The sequence below is a fragment of the Schistocerca serialis genome, chromosome 2, assembly GCF_023864345.2.
Source record: "Schistocerca serialis cubense isolate TAMUIC-IGC-003099 chromosome 2, iqSchSeri2.2, whole genome shotgun sequence".
In the NCBI taxonomy this organism is placed as follows: Eukaryota; Metazoa; Arthropoda; class Insecta; order Orthoptera; family Acrididae; genus Schistocerca; species Schistocerca serialis.
In genome coordinates, this window is record NC_064639.1 from 818,647,909 (window position 1) to 818,669,963 (window position 22,055).

The window sequence follows — 22,055 nt, forward strand, 5'->3', positions numbered from 1 at the left end:
GTCCTCTCACTAAGCAAAAATCCTTGGCAGTACAGGCAGTTGAATCAGGCCCTCAACAGGGCTGTCTGAAGCGCTGAGCACTCAGCTCAAAAAAATGGTTCAAATGGCTCTGAGCACTATGGGACTTAACTTCTGAGGTCATCAGTCCCCTAGAACTTAAACCTAACTAACCTAAGGACATCACACACATCCATGCCCGAGGCAGGATTCGAACCTGCGACCGTAGCGGTTTCACGGTTCCAGACTATAGCGCCTAGAACCGCACGGCCATACAGGCCGGCAGCACGCAGCTACGGAATCAGATTTCACCCTTACACACTTGGCAAACTGTCTTGTTCAATCCTCATGTAGTGTAGTCAGTCACATGCAACGTGCTCAGCCGGCCGATGTGACCGAGCGGTTCTAGGCGCTTCAGTCCGGAACTGCGCGCCTGCTACAGTCGCAGGTTCGAATCCTGCTTCGGGCATGGATGTGTGTGATATCCTTATGTTAGTTAGGTTTAAGTAGTTTTAAATCTAGGGGATTTATGACGTGAGATGTGAAGTCCCATAGTGCTTAGAGCCATTTGAACCCTTTAAAAAAAAAAACTCGGAAATCCCAGTTATAGACTTCTAGGACATGTTGAGGGGAGTGAGTACGTAATATTTGGAATAGGAACTCATGCCCGGAAACGTGTCTGCTAGGTATGTTTGCAACAGGGTAATCATGGTGGGGGTGCTTACGTCGGATTGGTTGATGTTATTTGACGTCCATCTTACCTCTCTCATCTGGTTCGACACTCATTCACTGACCCTTAACATAGACAAATGTAATGTATTGCGAATACATAGAAAGAAGGATCCTTTATTGTATGATTATATGATAGCGGAACAAACACTGGTAGCAGTTACTTCTGTAAAATATCTGGGAGTATGCGTACGGAACGATTTGAAGTGGAATGATCATATAAAACTAATTGTTGGTAAGGCGGGTACCAGGTTGAGATTCATTGGGAGAGTGCTTAGAAAATGTAGTCCATCAACAAAGGAGGTGGCTTACAAAACACTCGTTCGACCTATACTTGAGTATTGCTCATCAGTGTGGGATCCGTACCAGGTCGGGTTGACGGAGGAGATAGAGAAGATCCAAAGAAGAGCGGCGCGTTTCGTCACAGGGTTATTTGGTAACCGTGATAGCGTTACGGAGATGTTTAATAAACTCAAGTGGCAGACTCTGCAAGAGAGGCGCTCTGCATCGCGGTGTAGCTTGCTCGCCAGGTTTCGAGAGGGTGCGTTTCTGGATGAGGTATCGAATATATTGCTTCCCCCTACTTATACTTCCCGAGGAGATCACGAATGTAAAATTAGAGAGATTAGAGCGCGCACGGAGGCTTTCAGACAGTCGTTCTTCCCGCGAACCATACGCGACTGGAACAGGAAAGGGAGGTAATGACAGTGGCACGTAAAGTGCCCTCCGCCACACACCGTTGGGTAGCTTGCGGAGTATCAATGTAGATGTAGATGTAGATGTATCTGTGAGTGTTAAGAGATGGTATGGAGTGATGGAGGTGGTATTGGTATGGACGTAGTTGTTGGTGACACACAGTAATATACCAGACGGCGCTGGGAGTAACATCCACTGCACGCGCAACTGCTCCTGTACTCATTGACGGGTGAGTCCTAGAACTCTGTAACGGGAATTTCCGAATGCCCTGTAGTTATGATACTTTCATTTTCCGAGTTTATTCAGCTTCTCCGTCGCGTATGTTCGTGAGCCAGCCGACAGCACTTTTTATCGTATTTGAAAGTGGTATTCCTGTGTGATATGGCTCGGCGATATACGTGGTGTAGCTGAGAACGTTTCTCGGCAAAAATAGTTACAACTCTCTTATCATTAAATCATGAACAAACTGTACTATTCGGATCCTTTTTTTTTATTTTTGTTTTTCAATTGTGTAGAGATAAGTATCACTGCCTTCTGTTAAACTGTTAAAATTCCCGAAGTTCTGAAGAAGCGATCGCCCAAACACACCCGAGAGCAAGAGAAACAATGTAATTGGAAACGAAATCTAGAACCGCGGGTAAAACAGAAGAATCTGTGGTCTGCACAACATCTGCTGGACGAAGGACTCACTGGAACCAAAACATAAGCAGCGAGCCACAAATGTTAGCAGAGTTGCTTGCTGTGTGTGCCCTGGCAGAGCTCGCTGGCTGGCAGGACAGCGGGCACGACACGCAGCAGGCAGCGGCCTGCTGCGATCAGCTCATCGCGGCTGACAGCGCTAAATTGGGCGGCAGCTGGCAGCGCCGAGCCGAGCCGGGATCTCCCTCGGCTCCACGCATACACAGCTGCTACCAGTCCGGCCGCACACCTTCACTACACCACCACCAAGATTCGCATTAACAACAGGGGTAGGTTGACCGCTGTCAACTCCTTTTCCCAGCGTATACTAGGCAATGTGCTGCCCGAAGAAAACCAATGGTGCGGCCCGAATCAAGTAGTCGTGACGCCCGCTATTCTCAACGGTATTGTATAATAATATACATCTAGTAACTAAAAGCCGAATCCAAAAACGTTAAAGCTTCCCAAGAGTGTAGTTTTCCTGTTAAGTTGAAGATGTGAGAGGGCGTATGTTTCATTGTTTGTCTCCTAGTACTGACAACTCGTGGAAGTGCGCGATTCGTTCCGACCAGTTCCTATGGTGTATACAAAGGGCGTTCAAAAAGTTTTGCACAGTCGTCTCTAATCTTTTTATTTTTTGCAGGAGGAGAATGAATTTTTTTGTGAACATACTTGGAACATTTAGCTATAAGTTGGTATATAAAAGTTTTTTTCTTTTATTTACAGGTGTCAGGTTGCGACAACGGTCGGTGATGGACTTCCTCTTCCAGACCGGCGATCACTCTGCCACATCGATTAGCAGGAAGTGCTCCCTGTTTATGGCGAGGTGTCATCCGGGTTCCCCTCGGAAGAAGAAACCAAGACTTTCACGAACAGCAGGCCGAAAGGTGATGGCCTCCATCTTCTGGGATCAGTGTGGTGTTGCCTTCTTGGAACCTGGCTCCGCAATTAACCGGGACCGTTACTGTTTGTCATTGGACAAGCTGCGACGCGCCATCAAGACGCACAGATCACAGCTTCAGGGTCACCTCATTAGACTACACCATGACAATTCTAAACCCCATACAGCTCTTATGACGCAGGAGAAAATCAGGAAAATGGGTTGGAAAATTGTTCCTCATCCTCCCTGTAGTCCGGACTTGGCTCCGTCTGATTCTTAAATCTTTGGTCGTCTAAAGGCCCACCTGCGCGGTAAAACATTTGATAGTGAGATAGACCTTATTTCCTGTGTCAGGCGATGGTGTAAAAGTCAATCCCCAGAATTTTACGAAAGTGCATTTATATAATGGAAAGAACGTTGGGCGCCGGCCGCGGTGGCCGAGGGGTTCTAGGCGCTTCAGTCCGGAGCCGCGCGACTGCTACAGTCGCAGGTTCGAATCCTGCCTCGGGCATGGATGTGTGTGGTGTCCTTCGGTTAGTTAGGTTTAAGTAGTTCTAAGTTCTACGGGACTGATGACCTCAGATGTTAAGTCCCATAGTGCTCAGAGCCATTTGAACGTTGGGCCAGATGCGTCACAGCTGATGGAGGCTACACTGAGTAGGCTCAATGTATAGCTAAATGTTCCAAGTACAGGTATGTTCACAAAAAAATTTCATTCTCCTCCTGCAAAAAATAAAAAAAAAATAGAGACGACTTTGCAAAACTTTTTGAACGCCCTTTCTAAAAATAATTTTTTTTTTCGAACGCTGTGTTTTCCTAAGGGCAATGTTCCAAAAGTTCTTACTGCCACAGTATAAATTTTGACACAGCACTAGCATAGCTTCGTGACTGCTCATTAAAGAGGCGGCGATCTTCAAATGTGGTACTTATTTGTAACAATGAACACTGTTGTAATTCATCGCAATGAGTAGAAGAAACATAACATTCAAAACATGTACTAGACACTAGTGATCGTGTGAATCTGAATTTACTTAGCAAACACAGTCGTGGTCGCTTATAAGCTGTTACTTTTTATTCGTGTACGACTGGTTTCGATCTACTACAGAGATTGTCAGATCTACATTCCTTGTTGATAATAGCAATCCCTGGCGTGAAGCAGGCCCCTCCGTGCTGGCGTTGAGAACACCGCGAAACCGCACATAAAAAGTAACATCTCATAAGCAACGACGACTGTGTTTACTAAATAAATTTTAATATTATTTTATTATATCACTGTTTCCTGAAATAATGTTCAAAAAATTTTAATTTGAATATAAGTGCAATTAGCGTTATTAATCAGTCACCTGCCCACAAAGACAACACAAACCCAACTTTGGGGTCGCTGAGGGTGGCAGCAATCTAAAACGCAGAACGTCACAAAGTGTTACGGATGAAGTCGATTTTTAACGATCAGCGACTGGCGACCGGCAGCCAACTTATCGCGATCTTACTGAAGCTTTTCTACCGGTGTCTCACAACATACTAATTTACGCAGGTCACCAATTACTATTAAGTTCGGCACCTGTGCGGCCCGAGCTACCATACCACAACGTCAGTATTGCCTCCTGAGCAGAAGTTTGTGACGACCACTAGTCTAAATTCAATCTGTCTACTCGTCGTACGCATGTCAACTGCAACTTCTTTGACATGTTATTCCCGTAGGAGTCACTGAGTTTACAAGCCGACGCCCATACTTGGATACTCAAAAAGTGTTTGTTGTGTTTAACAGTAATTTTTATTTGTAGGAGTTTCAATGGATCGTACATTTATTTATGCCGTAAATTAGTCTACTTGCGGATCTAAACATACGAATATTTCAGTTTTTTGTCAAGACAGCGAATGGTCAGGAATCTCGTAAAAGAGCAACAGCAACGATAACAATCGGCGTGTTGCACGGAAAGAAAAATCACACAGGCAGAAAGCCAGATTGTTGGAAATATATAAATGTTTGCCAATGAAATGTGGCTAGAGGTCTCCTAATGAATTCCGAAACTTTGTAAGGGTGTACGAATGGAGACCAAACACACTTTCGTGCTCTACAAGTCGGCTAAAAAATAATTTTTTCTTTAAAATAGCAGCTGTCCGTAATACGACAGCAGTCTGCAAATTTGGCTATGTACTCTCCGATCATATCACTTACTTCAATCCCTCTTTCATGGCGTGCATTATATTTTATGTCATGCTTTTCCTCCAGCAAACCAATCAAAAAGAGCGTCAGGCGATGACAGTACTACGTCGCCTCGTTTTTGAAAGGGACCGTATCGAGTTATTTGTGTACTCAGGCCAGACGAATATGAAACACTTGGTACAATATGTTACACCTATTATCATTTTCCCGAAACTGAATACAGAAGAATGTGAACTAATTCATCCCAGGCAAGCACGGCACTCATTTAATCGACATCCTCTACAAAAATCTCATTCCTATAAACCAATTCGGTATGACTCACATCTCGGAGAATGTTCTTCAACTAAAATGTTAATGACAGTAATGTATAAAGATCAGTTGCAGTGTGCAATGCTTGGGCAACTACATCTAAAACTGCAAAAGCTCAGTCTAGATTCCCAGATTTTTCCAACCCTACTACATCAATCTGGCGCAAATCTGATGAATAACATGTTCGTTTCTTACGAATAGTGAAACACTGGGTATATGTTTCGCCTCCCACTATTTCCCCGAAATTAAATACAGAGAAATGTGAATTAATTCATCCTAGGTGAGGTATAATAATAGAGCCTGTAGACTACACTAAAGAGACTGACACTGTTGTGGTACGCATACCCTGTGGCTGCAAGTTCTGTCTACTAATTCACACAAACTCGCTAGTTCACACAAATCTCGAGCTTCAGACGCTGTAACTTGTCGAAGTGTTCTTTGGAAACAGAAGAAAGGATTACTGTGTAGCTGATCCAATCTAGTTAGAACCGATTACGAGTCCGGAAGTCAATGTCCTCTGGCTCAGCGTTTGTATTATACCCACTTTACCTGATCTCCATCTACGTTCGTCTGGTTTGGAATTTCCCTGCCTAGCAGTGGAGTGAGCTTGGATCTCGTTACCGGATTGGGGCACACACGGACAGGAATAGAAAAGCAGATGCTGGCGCCGATCTGCCGTGCTGACTCCGCGGTCGTTTCCCACGCCACGACCACTTGCTGGTCTCGTACGAAAACGATACTTCCTGTTGACGACGTGCGCCGCCAAACGCAGCACAATAGTACTTGCCGTCGCGTCGCCATATGATCACACGAGGGGCGGACTCCAGTGGTGGTGAAAGAAGCTCGTCGCCATGTTGGAGACGACACGTTTAACAAGTTGCTACACAACCGCCCGAGGTATTGAATAATTTACAGACCAAGAGGCCGATCCTCATCACGTATGGATAAATTTTTGCCAAACCAAATTTACAGACCAAATTTACAGACCTAGAGGCCGATCCTCATCACGTATGGATAAATTTTTGCCAAACCAAACAAATGACTCCACTATCAAAATCCATGCAAATCCAATGCAATTACAATGCCAAAAAATGAGTATTAACTGTATAAAACAGAAACTGAGTTACACGATGCCACAAATATGTCTACCTCTACTAAAGCTGCGTTCGAATTTCACACACATATACAATTGTAACGCGATAAATTATTGACAAACATCTGTACGACGTCTCTTGGCGTCGTTTCAAAGGAGAATACGAAGCTTGAATTTATTAAACAGCATTGGCACATGAAGTTTTAAACTCTATGTCGCCACACGTCTTCCTCATGACTAAATTCTGTTTACAAAAATTGAACCAACAATGTTTTAACTATAGTATCGCTTCACTTATATCTTCTACGTTCAGTCACGAAAGTGTGTAGCAAACGGCTGTAGAACGAATGCACGTCTTACCTCTGCAGCACGTCTGGGAAATGCATATAAAATGACGGAGCGAGGAGGTGCAGTGTTAAGACACTGGACTCGTATTCGGACAGCTTATCAAATCCCGGTCCGACCATTCAGATTTAGGTTTTCCGTGATTTCACCTAGCCAACGGCCTTACCGCAGTGGTAACTCCGGTTCCCATCAGATCACCGAAGTTAAGCGCTGTCGGGCTCGGCTAGCACTTGGATGGGTGACCATCCGGTCTGCCGAGCGCTGTTGGCCGGCGGGGTGCACTCAGCCCTTGTGAGGCAAACTGAGGAGCTACTTGATTGAGAAGTAGCGGCTCCGGTCTCGGAAACTGACATACGGCCGGGAGAGCGGTATGCTGACCACATGCCACTCCATATCCACATCCAGTGACGCCCATGGGCCGAGGAAGACACGGCCGCCGGTCGGTACCGTTGGGCCTTCATGGCCTGTTCGGGAAGAGTTTTTGTTTAGTTCTTAGAGATTTCACTTAAACGGGTTAAGGGGAATGCTGGGATGTTTCCTTTGAAAGGGAACAGCCTATATCCTTCATAATTCCGTGTTTGCGCTCACTCTCTAATGATCTCGTCGTCGACGAGATGTTAAACTGTAAATATCCCTTCCTACTTACACATAGAATCAGCTGCCTCGGTGCTAGCCGTCATTGCATTGCATGTTGCGTACTATTTGTTGTTTCATCATCTATTCTAAAGTTCACTTCATGCTGTTATCCATCCCCGCCGCTTTCCTGCTATCTATTATTTAATCGTCCCTTCTACTACAGGTTTTAGCGATGTCTCACGTCGTAACACAGACATCAGCCCGAGCATTATGACCACCGACCTACTATCGATATAAACCCGCCCAGGCGATAGCAGCGTCACCTGTCGAGGAATGAGTGTTAGTCACACACACGCACGGTTGCGTGTAGTATCAGTGAGCGTGCAGTCCGTGTGTATCATTGGGAATGCGCGCGATCTATCTGAGTTTGACCGAGGGCAGACTGTGATGGCCCGGAGGCTCAGCACGAGTATTTCGGAAACTTCACGACTTGTCTGGCGCACGAGGAGTGCTGTGATGAGTGTCTTCAACACGTGGCGAAACCAACGTGAAGCCACGTCCAGACGTCGTGGGGTTGAGCGACCACCCCTCATTAGAGATGTCGGACGTCGTAGGCTGGGCAGACTGGTAAATAGGACAGACGGCGAACTGCGGTGGAACTAACACCAGACTTTTAATGCAAGGCAGAGCGCTTGCGTGTCTAAACACATAGTGCATCGAACACTCCTAACGACGGGCCTTTGCAGCCGATGACCCAAGCATGTGCCAATGTTAACACCACAACATCAGTGACTACAACCGAAATGGACACGTGACCATTGGCACTGGACGTTGGCGCAGAGACAAAGGCGATGCATGGTCTGATGAATCCCAATACCTTCTTCATGGTAGGGCGCGAATCCGTCGTACAGTAGTAGTGGGGCAAGGGGAGCACCAGTGCATTTTGTTAGTGCGGGTTGCCTACATCAGGGGCAGGTATGCACTCAGGGGCGACTGCTTAGTTGCTAAAATTATTATGATTATTTTCTCCCTAAATGAGGACCGTCTCTGGCACTAACCAAGGTTTTTTTTTAACCATGCATGTTTCGCTTTTATTTATTATGCATCTTCATTTGCGATTTTCTGCACTCCTTTCCTCACATCAGGGCCGTGGCAAGATAGTCGTTTTTTTGTTTTTCTGTTTTTCTGCCTTTTTTTGTCAATTCGCATTTCACGTTGCAACAGGCGGAAAACAGGCTTTACAGATGTACAAACGCAGAAAATTTTTAAAAATAAGCAGAAGAAACATGTGTTACCTCGGTAAAAATATAGCGCCAAAAAGTCGCTACCACTGACGATGCTTCATGAATAAAAGAAACGAAACGCGTATAGCACACAAGCAAAAGTCCTCAATTTAGTGGCGGTAACTGTTGTGATATACAAAGAAGATAATCATAGTCATGCTACAGATGTTTAGTCTATTGCCGATTTTAAAAGATAGGAGACAGCAGAAGAATACAATTTACAGGACATTCTAGCTGTGTGTTGTTTTGAGTGTAAGCACTGGTGGAGTCTGACCCTGACGCGTGAGCAGTGAGCGGAGAGTTTGCGAGCAGCGTGAACACGGGAATAGCGCGGCTGGGCGCGGCGCGTGTCGGCACCCAAACAAACAGAGGCCGCCCACGCAGCCAGAGCCCTGCCGTCGGCGCAGGGGATGTGATTCATGCGCGCGTGCCGTCTCAACCGAACAAGTCGTATGTCCTCCTTCAAGGTTAAAGTCGGAACCTTGCTATGCCCATTCCCTACGGACGGTGCAAACTCCCATAGATGAAGTACAAAGACATTGCACGAACCCTTGTTAAATAGAGGAATTGGCACATACAGGTAGCCCTTTAGGACAAATGAAGCTCATGAGAAATAATTGTACGACAGGCAATATCAGGAATTTGGAACGAACGCCACCTTCTATGCCAATAACGACCGAGCCGACACAGAGTTGCCCACCTTTCATTACCTCATCACAGCGGTGAGAATGGGTGGCAGAGGATGAACTAAGGAAGTACTTTGCGGAATCCAAGAAATAGGAAAGCCCGCGGCGATGGCATAATGGAAACTGGACAAATGATATGAACGAGCAATATGGACACGTAATGGTGAAGATCGAAATTCATGGAGAAGCATGCAATAAGCCTTTATATAGTATTTCCACAGTGTGTGTTATACAGGTGGCATGTGGATTACTCGTATTTCGCACAAAGTAAAATTGACATTTCGTTACGTATGAACTGAAAATGTCAATATAAAAATGTTACCATCTTTGTTGACTACGGATTTTTTATTTTGCCTAACACTCTAAATTACTGAATATTATCTCTCTTTGGCATCAACAGATGCATTCCTTGATTCGATTTCGTTTTTAGAACTGCAAACTGCGTTTTTTCCTCATGGTTAGCACAACGTATGTTTACAGTAAACAGTACACCGACGATAATTACTATTTCAATTTCTTCTTTCAGCCTCCAGCTTTCTGGCTGCCACAGTGTTTACATTTCATCTCTAAGTACCCTTCCTCAATATAAGATCATTGCTGTTTTCCTAACGGCGTAGGTGCTTAAACGGCATTTCGAGATTTAAAGCATAAACGCGTCGATCGATTCATATTCTTGTGCAGTGTTAGATTTTCTCAATTTCTTCACTACTTACTTTTTTTACATCGGAAACAGCTTTGTTACTGCTGGGATGGTAATTTCATTAATGGATCTTAACACTGCTAGAACAAAGTACGTAATTATGATGAGAAATGAATTTTCTATGCAGATGGGAAATGTAGTGACTACAGCGGCCGTCACGAAAATAGGCACCTTAAGGTCATCTCACCGTCTTACAGCATTGCTACTCGTAGTAACAGATAATGTCAAATGTTAGTAAAAATTAGGATAAACATGTTAGACGTCTCTATTTTTAGAATATGATGCAGTACTTTCTAAAAGAAAATGTTAGCCACATGCTACGAATAAATAAATAAATAAAGACTAACTTTGCAATAAATTCTGAAGAAAAATAACTTTGAACTTCAACCTGTCGATAAAATAGCGCCACTGACATATTTGGACTGAAAATAATAAATGAACATTCTCAAAGTATATAGATGCACGTGATACATATTTTATCGTGAAAACATGAAAGTATTCACAGATAAAAACAAAATACCGTAAGAGGTGTGAAACTGCTCCGCGTGTGTAACGACGGATGTCGTCGCTAATGAATCTGCGTTCTGTTGAACTTTGTAGAAACGTCCAGCGAGAAAGTTGTTAGGAAAACTATACAATTAATTTTAATAACATCTGAGACATCATTATTGTATCATGTCACCTGTGAACGCATTTTATTTGCGCCGAAGTGTTACATTTCACCGGCCGAGGTGGCCGAGCGGTTCTACGCGCTACAGTCTGGAACCGCGTGACCGCTACGGTCGCAGGTTCGAATCCTGCCTCGGGCATGGATGTGTGCCATGTCCTTCGGTTAGTTAGGTTTAAGTAGTTCTAAGTTCTAGGGGACTGGTGACCTCAGCAGTTAAGTTCCACAGTGCTCAGAGCCATTTGAACCATTTGTTGCATTTCCATACGTTTTCAAGCTCGGTGAAGAAATTTGTAGCTCGGTGAAGAAATTCGTCCCCAGCGGTGCAGCAGCCAGTGCTCGGAAGGGCTCGTTTCAACACCGGTCACACGGCAGGCCTGTGTTACCGAGCCGCTGCCCGCGTTCCGGCTGGCATCAAAGCCGCGCAGAGCGCACTCGGCATTGGCGACACGACTCCGCCCCCTCCCCAGGCGTGCACGCGGCCCACGTGGCGTGCCTCGGCGCGTAATGCTGTGCACCGAGCCTGAATATCCAATGACGCTCTGAGGGTCTTCTGCATATTTCTGCGTGTGCCTTCGCTTCCCCATTACAGACGGCATTCCCCAGAGAGAGAGAGAGAGAGAGAGAGAGAGAGAGAGAAGGGGGAGGGGAGGGGGCAGACTACCAGTACAAACAAAACATGTTCTTATCAACCATTTGGTTTAGTGTTTCTGCTTATTAGCGACAAGGCGCTGTGATGTGGAACGTGCCAGTACTTTTACAAAACCGTTACATTATCTCCTTATAACATGGCTACATGCTGGCCATTTACATAATTAAATTTACAGGAGAATTTGATAAATGTAAACTAATCATATACACACTACCTAGTCGTAAATTTATCTATGAAGTACAAGGAGGATGATTTCAGTTTGTTTTTTACGATTTAATTACCTTTCAGTACCTTTATTTCACAAGGAAGGTGGTAAAATACTTTTATGGCTGTATACTTTAATGCTTTTGTGCATAAACACCAAGCAGTGGATGCTGTTTTTGTTCCTAGTCTTATATTTATAACTGCTACTGTTATTTTCAAACTGGGCCTTATTCTTCACAACTTCATACTTGATATGAGAGCAAATGTATTTTGAAGCTAATTTTTTAAACAGTTAGATGATGAGCGTGACATGCTGTCGTTACCGCACGTTTCTGTGCAGTGAATATTTTGATTCTATGCGTAAAATTGACATAGAAACCATATGACATCAGTGAAATGATGTATGCAGAGTAAGCTGATTTTCTAATACTTTCATCATTAAAATCAGTTATTCCACATAAAGCACATGTTGTTGAACTTAATCGTTTGAGAAGATCTGTAATGTGTGTCTTCCAATTCAAATTGTCATCAAAATATACACATCCAGAAATTTTAAACAAAAAAGGATGGTTCGTCAAATATCAAAACAGCTACATGATATGCATGTGAAAAGTTCGCAGTGACTAGTGTCAGTGAGGTGAATGCCTTGCTGGGAAACGTACTATTCAGCTCGATGCCCATATTACTCTACACACGTAATTAATTAGAAATGAGCAATGAACTTTACAAGGAAGACAGCCCCGACCACATTTTCGACACAAATAAATTATTTGTGTGAAAAGCCAAGTAAAAGTAAATTTACTTTCACGTGTACGTTACATCCCAAACGTGGCGAAATTTCTAAGAACGACTTTAGATTATGCTGAATGAGGCAAACACGACTAACATTATACAAAACCGTAGAGACCAAAAAACAAGAAACTTCCAATATAGTGCACGGCGAAGCTCATATTAAGCTTTTCCAACAGAAAAGATGTAATACCCGACGATGGTACCCTTTGCACGAGGTGTACGTGTACGGCGCGTTATACATTTAACATCAGAGTACCTCCACGTGGCCCCAGGTTTTACAATATACCAGCTAATAAGTGAGCATATGATGGAGTGTACGACTAAATGTCGTATAACAAGCAGTGCTGCTGTGCGACAGCATCGCTTCGTATCAGAAAGGGGACGTCAGTCTGGCTGGGGTTATGGGCTGTGAGAAGTATACGAAACGAGCCAAGACAATGGAGTCCAACGGCCCGCTGCCGTAATCAACACGTGGAGAACAAAGGCGGTGACCCAGCTGCACCTGGGATCGAAGCCCGGACGTTAGGCGGCGGCCCTTCTCTCCGTGGGAACACACGTACTGAAGGCTGCCGGTACGGTGTTCTTCAATAGCTCCCGGTCCCGGCGTATACACGTGCGCGCCTAACGATACCTGGTCCGTAAGTGAAAAGCGCGTGCAGTCGATACATAGTGAGAAGCGGTTTCCAGAATGAAATACACGTCTGCATTGTAGCGATATTATTAAAATATCACTTTTTTTCAACATGTGTGGAATTTTACCTGCTTTAGGTTGGTGCAATTAGCATTAAGTAACATGGTACATAATTGTGATTTGGCTGGTACCGGTTAGTGATACAGATGTTCTTAACAGTCCTACACATCTTTTATGTGCAAGGTATTTCGATGTGCTACTATTTTGCGAGTTCTCCGACGAATTTTAGACGCTGTTCATCAAGAATATCGCTAATGATTTCCTAACTGCAATGTTTCGGGTTAGCAAGTGGAGCACGATCAACCTTCTCCTTCAAAAGTGACTAAAGTTGTGTTTTACACGTGACCATGATTTTCACGTGATTTTGTGTGCAGAGAGTATGTGCTGAAGCGAAAAGATGATAGTTCATCGTTTAAAGACTGCCGTAGACTAGTAACCCATTCTTCATTATGTTGCCTCAATACCGCGAGTTCAAACTGGGATTTGGCCTAGATCTTTATGGCTCTTTTTGAGGTGTGGTAAAGTCCAACAGAACGCCAATGCAAGAATTTTTCTTGTGTGACGTCACTTGGAGGAGGAAAGAAAGAAGTAAGATTAAGAAGTAAAGTTCTGTCGACACTGAAATCATTTGCATCTGCATATATACTCTGCACGCCACTGTACAGTGCACAGTGAAGAAGCAGCAGCTCAGAATCTTCGAGCTACAAGTAGCAGTAGCAGTGAACTATAAACATGCTGACTCTTCGGACTATACCAGAAATACAGGGTGAGCACAAAGTCTTACCCTGATAATAACAAGTTATTACAGAATAACCGTTTGACATAATAATTTACATTTGATGCCGTTACACAGGTTAGTGTTACTAGTTTTTTTTAAAGACCACTTCCGTTAGTAAACCTCAGCGTGTGCTCCCTTGGTAGCTCGGAGAATGTCGAGGCGATATTCCAGTTCCCGCCAGGTGTTTCGTAACATGTGTTGTGTCACAGTACCCACAGCAGTTTGTATCCTAACCTTCAGTTCGTCGACGTCAGCAACTGGTGTGACGAAGACTCTGTCCTTGATATAGCCCCAGAAAAAAAAAGGTCAAGAGGGCGTAATGTCTGGAGAGCGGGGTGGCCGGGGTGTTGGACCGTTGCTTCCAATCCACCAATCCCGACATTACGCCTGTCTGGAGAGCGGGGTGGCCGGGGTGTTGGACCGTGACCTTCCAATCCACTGATCCCAACACCCAACATAACGCCTCTTGACTTTTTTCTGGGGCTATATCAAGGACAGTGTCTTCGTCACACCAGTTGCTGACGTCGGCGAACTGAATGCTAGGATACAAGCTGCTGTGGGTACTGTGACAGAACACATGTTACGAAACATCTGGCGGGAACTGGCATACCGCCTCGACATTCTCCGAGCAACCAAGGGAGCACACGCTGAGGTTTACTAACGTAACACACGCTGAGGTCTACTAACGTAAGTGGTCTTAAAAAAACTAGTAACACTAACCTATTTAACGGCATCAAATGTAACTTTTAAGTTTCAAAATAGCGCACACTCCGCTGCAGAACGGAACATTCATTCTGGAAACCCCAGGGACGTGGCTATACCATTTCTCCGTAATATCGTTTCTTTTTTTTTTCCCCCAGGAGTGTTAGTCCTGCAAAGACTGCAAGAGAATTTCTGTAAGTTTGGAAATAGAAGAAAGGTATTGGCGTAGGTCATGCCTAAACAGCATAATTGCTGACAAGGGGATCGCGTCTACTAGTCATCACCGACTGCGTCCAAACTTATGGTACATGCGGGGCCTGGTCGGAGATCAAAGTGACAAGAGGTGGTAATTGCAGATGGCCAAGCGTTTAGAACAAATAGATTTTTTGGCACGGTGAGGCAAGGCACGAGCCATTCATGTTGGCGATGTCTCCAAGCAGTAGTATTACTGTATTTCCGCTGCGTAAACCGCTGCATGAAAACTACGCTAAGGTAAATAACTCATACCACGCCCGATCCGCACCACAAATCCAAATTTTTGTAAACGGTTTGCCATCTGGAGCGCTCACTTCCGTCCCTTCCATTTCTGGCAGTGCAGTTCAAGGTTCGTGTCCCGGTTCGGCACAGTTTTAATCTGCCACAGAGTGAAAGACTACTTTGGACATTCGAGATCTATTTGACTTTATATCACATTGAGGAAACTCTTATTGCAGCTCTTCTCAGCTTCTTAAGACATCGTTTTAAATATAATGAAGACCTAATGGCCTGAGAGATTAATTTCTGTGTCCAGATGAGTAATTTTTGACTAATTTTGAGCTTCTTGGAGCATTAATAACCGCATGCAGTCCTCTACTTGGTGTAATAACGGTACTCTGGGGAGACGGGAGAAGACCGTCTCCTATACAAAAGCGTTTCTTCGCAAGGCTCATTTGTCAAAAGGAACGTTTAGGCTTCAGACGCATCTGCCGGTGGCAGCTAAAGCTAGAGCGGCGTGGGAACACGGTGAGCGCGGATTAGCCTAGTTCGCAGCTAGGCGCGCACACACCCGACAGACCGGTCCACCGCCGGTTTTTCTCCAGAAAAACCCCTTGTGTCCTCCTTTCTGGGCGGCTAGTGCTGGCGTAACGACCGTCGCCGCTGCGTAGCATTTCTGAAATGTAAAAATAACTGCGCGTCGCTGGGGTTCGCTGAATAGCAGACGCATAAAGAGATGCGGAGTGGTGGCCGCCGGTAGGGGACGGGTCCGCGTCCGCGGGGCACATGCAGAAACGCCGGGACAAAGGAGCGCCCGGCGAGGGAGGCGTGTACTGCCTCGCTTCCGGAAGACGCCGCCGGCCGCAGCTCGCAAATCTTACCCTCCTCACTCAGTCTCTGCTGCCAGAGCACGACGATCCTCTCGGCGTTTATTTCGCTACCGAGTAAAATACACCGATCAACCACAAAAAATTACCACCCACTCTGTTGTGCACATGACACGCGCAAAATTGATTTCCGGTGCGGTTTCGACACATTTCCGCACTGTCCCCTAATCGAAAAAACAGGAACTTATGGAGGGAATTAGAATAGGAAATGAGATACTAAAAGTATAAGGTGTATTCAGATGAAGAGGCACGAAACGTCATAACAAGCAAACTGGCTAAAATTTTTATCTACTGCTTTTGGATAAGGTAGTGAGACATCTACGGACGTGGAAGCATGCGTCGTCACCTCACCCTAAAAAGTTCAAAGCTGTGCCCTCAGCAGGCAAGGTGATGCTCACCGTCTTTTTCGACGTCCGAGGTTCGATACTCATCGAATTCCACGGACACGGAAAAACCATTACCAGCGACGTGTACTGTGAGACACTCTGTAGCCTACGCATGTCCTTCAAGAGCAAACGGCCTGGACTGCTCACAGAGGGAGTAATTCTGCTCCACGATAACGCGCGTCCACACGTCTCCAAGGTCACACGAACACTCATGGCCAACTACAAGCGGGAGCAGCTTCGCCTGTGCTGATAACTTTTGAATAAAGATTTCAGTTACACCCCAAGTGTAGTTTCGTACCTTTTCCTTTGAACACTCCTCATAGCACACGAGTTCTGCTATTTGAACAGCAAAATAATAGGCGATGGTTGAGCAGAAAGGATATAGAGTACTTACTGACTGGAACAACAAGAATAGCATTTCTTAAAAAAGAGATCCTTAACATCGAATGTAAATTTGTGTGTGTGTGTGAGAGAGAGAGAGTCAGTCTTTCAGGTTAGTGAACAATAAACAGTTTAGACAAATGGTGAATAGCTTCTGAAATGTGATGCTAATGTGGTGCTACTCAAGACAGTTGGATGAGTAATCAGATAACTAATGAGGAGATACTGAACCGAATTGGAAAGCAAATTCTGAGGCATCCAGCAATCGTCAATTTGGTAATGGAGGGAAGTGTGTGTGGGAGGGGAGGGGGGGGGGGGGAAGAGGAGGGGGCGAGACAGAGGAGGGGGGAGTGTAGACGGAGGCCAAGGCTTGGTTACAAGCTCTGCACAGATGACGAAGCTTGCACAGGACAGACTAACGTGGAGAGCTCCATCAAAGAAATCTTGGGACTGAAGACGAGAACAACATGAAAAACAACAGCTTTGTGTTTGGATTCAGACTAAACACATTATTCTTGACGAGTTGAAACTGTCAGCTCTCAGAAAATTCTGGAGAAATACAAGAAAACCTGCAGGGCTGCAAGAACTAACAGTTGGTTCCCAAAATAAGTAATTGTGCTATAATATGCATAAATAAGCTGAAGCCTCCATGACTGTTAGATCATTCGACTGGCGATCAGTAACTAAAAATGGTAACAATCGGAAAGTATTTAGTAGCGTGCCTACGAAGCGACCTTAAGTGGAAGTACCACCTAGGACTAGCCAAAGGAAAACTAAGTCCTAGACTGAGATTCATAGAAAGATAATACCTGTAACAAACAGAATAAACACGACAGTTCTGATTGTAAGATAAGAAGCGAACATCTGAAATTCGCCGCATAATTTAAATGAGCCAGATGTCTCATGCACAGATGTGCGTGATATACAACAGGCTCTAGATACCGACTTCCGGGTTGATGCCATATTCCTCGACTTTCGAAAGGTGTTCGACTCAGTTCCGCGCTGTCGTTTGCTCCACAAAGTGCGCGCTTACGGTCTATCCGATGACATATGTGGTTGGATAGAAAGTTTTCTACCAGACAGAAAGCAGTATGTCGTCCTGAATGGGGAGACTTCTACAGAAACAAACGTAACGTCAGGTGTGCCCCAGGGCAGCGTAATAGGTCCGCTGCTTTTTACGATTCACGTAAACGATCTGGTTGATGGTACTGACAGCGGCATTAGACTGTTTGCAGATGATGCTGCAGCCTACACGGAAGTTGTGAACAAATCAAAGAGGATTTGCAGAAAATAAATGCGTGGTGTAATGACTGGCAGTTATCTCTCAATATTAGTAAGTGTAACCTGCTGCGCATAACAAAGCGAAAATCCCCATTAATGAACGGTTACGACATAAATGCCCCGTCTTTGGAAGTGGCAACATCCGTCAAGTACCTGGGTAATGATCTCAAATGGAACGATCAGATTTCACAAGTAACGGGTAAGGTGAACTCTAGATTGTGGTTTATTGGCAGAACCCTGAAGCAATGCAGTCCTTCAACAAAGGAAATTGGTTACAATACGTTAGTTCGTCCAGTCTATTGTTCGTCTGTATGGGACCCTTACCAGTTGGGTCTGGTTCAAGAGCTTGAGAAGGTCCAAAGAAGAATGGCAAGATTCGTGACTGGTACATTTAGCCATCGCGAGATCGTTACAAGTCTCATAGAAAGTTTGAAGTGGGACACACTTGCAGATAGACGACGCGCTAAACGGAAGGGGCTTTTCACTAAATTCCAAAATCCGATCTTCGCCGAGGATGTAGAACATATATTATCACTACCAACTTTAAAATCGCGCAATGATCACCAGTCAAAGATAAGGGAAATTAGAGCTCGTACTGAGGCGTTCAGACAATCGTTTTTCCCTCGCGCGATCCGCGAGTGGAACATAGGGGGAGGGGGGATATGACCTTGGCGCGAATAGTGCCCTCCGCCACACACCGCTTGGTGGCTAGCGAAGTTTATGTAAGTGTAGACAATTCACCTACGAAAGAAATAACTTTGGTAAATCTCACTCGATAGATTACTGAATACTGGTCTTCATTCTCGGATTCTTACCAGGTAGAACTTACAAGAAGACATGGATGTTATACACAAAAGTGCGTTAAGATTCGTTATAGGGCCGTTTGGTATGAGCTGTATTATCGAGGAGATGTTCGGTATGAGAGATGGAAATGTTCATCCAACTCCAGCAACAGTCGCTGCAAGAGCGACTTTGTGCGCAAGGGTGAGGTATAGTGCTAAAATTCAAGAGGGTTCAATCCAAGGAAAATTAAGCTACATATCGCTTCCTTCCACATCTTTCGCGAAGTAATCATTACGATAAAACCAGAAATTCTAGTTCGTATCAAGTGCCATTTTGGGTTCGAATAAGAAACATGGGGAGAGGTGATGCACTATGTGCCATGTATCCTGTACCACATTCGGTGTATGACTTGCTCAATATACACAGATGTTTTACTGGACATTTCCCTAACTGCGCTATCTCAGTTTGAAGATGGGGAAGGAAATGGCCCTAACTACTCCGGACAGTCGGATGGGCCGATTTAGAGAAACCATAGCAGACTTAATTCTTGATGGTAGAATGGAGGATTGAAGCTACATCCTCCCGAATGTGCGTCCAGTTTCTTATCCAACGTGTCTCATCATCAGGTGAAAGCTGCACAAGTATTTTTCTGCAGGCTTGTACTGTAGCGAACAAAAGAGGTTAGCAGGTTTCCGAATTAAGCCATACATCTGGTGCCCCATCGACATCCCCGTACGCAGATGATAACGAGTCAGTGTACGCCTGCTGCTGGTGAACGCCTTGGGGGTCCTCTTAGGCCTACACAGAAGCGAGCACGAACGCCCCCGCGGCGGCTGGCGCGGCGAACAATGGCGACCGACTGCCGAAGATAAGGCACGGCCGCGCTTTTGGAGGCCAGGGACGCTGGGTGCTCGCTGCCAAACAGTGGAACTCTGTGTCTGGCGCTTAACGGCCGCAGTCTGGCGCTCGTACCCACAGGTCGGCCGCGGATTCCGTAAGACACGTGAACGCTAACGTAAATAGATGCGACATATTGCGCATGTATAGGAAAAGAAACCCACTGCTGTACAGTTACACTACTGACGACATATTGCTGGAAACAGTAACCACCGTAAGATATCTGAGTATTTATCAGGAGTGACCTTAAGTGGAATAAACACATAAAACAAACAGCAAGAAAAGTAGACTGAGATTCATAGGAAGAATACTAAGGAAATTAACTCATTCACTAGAGACCGATTTTTGAGTAGTGTCCATTAATCCAGGACCCTTATCAGGTAGAACTGATAGAGAAGATCCAACGAAGAGCGGCGCGTTTCGTCACGGTATCGTTTAGTCGGCGCGAGAATGTTACAGAGATGTTCAACAAACTCCAGTGGCAGACGTTACAAGAGAAGTGTTGTGCATCATGGAGAGGTTTAGTACTGAAATTATCGAAATTCCGAGAGAACAATTTCCGGGAAGAATCGGACAACATATTACTTCATCCCACATACATCTCATGCAACGACCAGGTCCAGAAAATTCTAGAAATACAGAGGCTTCCTGACAATCACTCTTTCCCCGCGCCATTCGCGAATGGAAGTGGAAGGAGGGATCAGTTAGCGGCAACAGACGCACAGTCCGCCACACCGTCAGGTCGCTTGCGGAGACCGAGCGAAGTGGCGCAGTGGCTAGCACACTGCACTCGCATGCGGTAGGACGACTGTTCAATCCCGCGTCCGGCCATCCTGATTTAGGTTTTCAGTGATTTCCCTAAATCGCTCCAAGCAAATGCCGGGATGGTTCCTTTCAAAGGGCACGGCCGACTTCCTTCCCCGTCCTTCCCTAATCCGATGAGACCGAGGACCTCGCTGTCTGGTCTCCTTCCCCAAACAACCCAGCCTAACCCTCGCTTGCGGAGTACTGATGTAGACGTAGATGTACACCAGATATATCAGAAAATTGACAAGATTTCCTCGGCGAACAAATGCCCTGGCATCGTTGTCGCAAAATTAGCTTTTAAGTTATGTGACGCCTTTCTACAGTCCATCGCTTCAAGTGAATCGCTGTCAACTGGTTATATTTCAGCTTTGTTCTCCATTCACATAAATGTTTATTTTCGTTAAGCAGACTAAGAACATGTCCCGCTCGAGTCTAGAGTAAATCGGTGAGTGTGATCACAAAGAGCATCCTAGAAACTAACTCGGCTGACGTTTTTCAACGTTCGACCGACATCGCCAGTCTCTACTGAATGAATAGCCACTGTCTCTTTTGTTGTTTTGATGAAACCGAATATGATGAGTCCATTAATTCCATATTCGCAGTAAATCGAGGTACATGACATAACTGTCGTACATAAGCTCGACAGCCATGAAACATATTCATGTTGGTATATCTATTAAGCGTAGCACCGGATGTATTGTCCACGTCGTATCTGACTGGCAAATCCAGAGAAGTAGCTAGACGTAAACGCTTATATCAAGCGATTTGTATTCGGGGTTTAATTCACCGTCTGCCTACCTGATTTTGCCTTTCCACGATCTCCTTAAAATAAATTCAAGGTAATTCTGGGACGAGTCATCCAAAATGACCAAGGCCGATATCATACCTAATAACTGTCCAGTTGAGACACTAAGTTATCGACTATACATTATAACCCAGCTTCCCTTCAACAGCCAATTTCTATAGCATCGCTCTGCCCATAGACGCCAGTGGATCTCCGTGCACGTGTTTTCACAAAAGTATATATTGCGAGAGCTGACAGGTGGCTGGCCGTAGAAGTTAATCGACTGGATATGTTCGTTACTGGGTTTCGATAGGAGTATTGTCGAGAGTGAACATAATCAGGATGGGAAGATAGAGCGCTTTGTACAAACACCAATGATTTCTCCAATTATGAGTAGATCCAGCGCTTACAACAGGAATATCTCTATCATACGAGAGTTTGACGGAAAATTGCAGTAATTTAACTGCCACTGAAATCATATATTAACCCTTCCTCGTCGAATAACTCTCCTGTTGCATCTTTCAGTAACCAACGACAAACAGCAATGCTTCCAAGCGAAGTCGCAACGATGTTCCTTGTAACGGCTCGTGACCAGTCCAGCGAAAGGTAAACGGCAAGCTCTCACGTAAAAGGATATCCCAGAGAAACTGCTACTAATATCTTCAATTAAATACTAATGGGTAGATCGCCGTTTACTTTTTGCCCCCTCCATTAGATTTCTGGCTGGTTTGATTCGGTCCACCATGACTT

At 45.0% G+C, this 22,055-nt stretch overlaps 1 protein-coding gene and 1 pseudogene across 3 annotated transcripts in view; one reads left to right on the forward strand and one right to left on the reverse strand.

Annotated features, from left to right (window-relative positions):
• Positions 1 to 22,055, reverse strand: part of LOC126458068 (ski oncogene) — a 633,895-nt gene that overhangs the window by 173,923 nt on the left and 437,917 nt on the right. The gene's annotated exons all lie outside the window — the stretch shown is intronic.
• LOC126459375 (5S ribosomal RNA) lies at positions 7,047 to 7,164 on the forward strand (annotated as a pseudogene).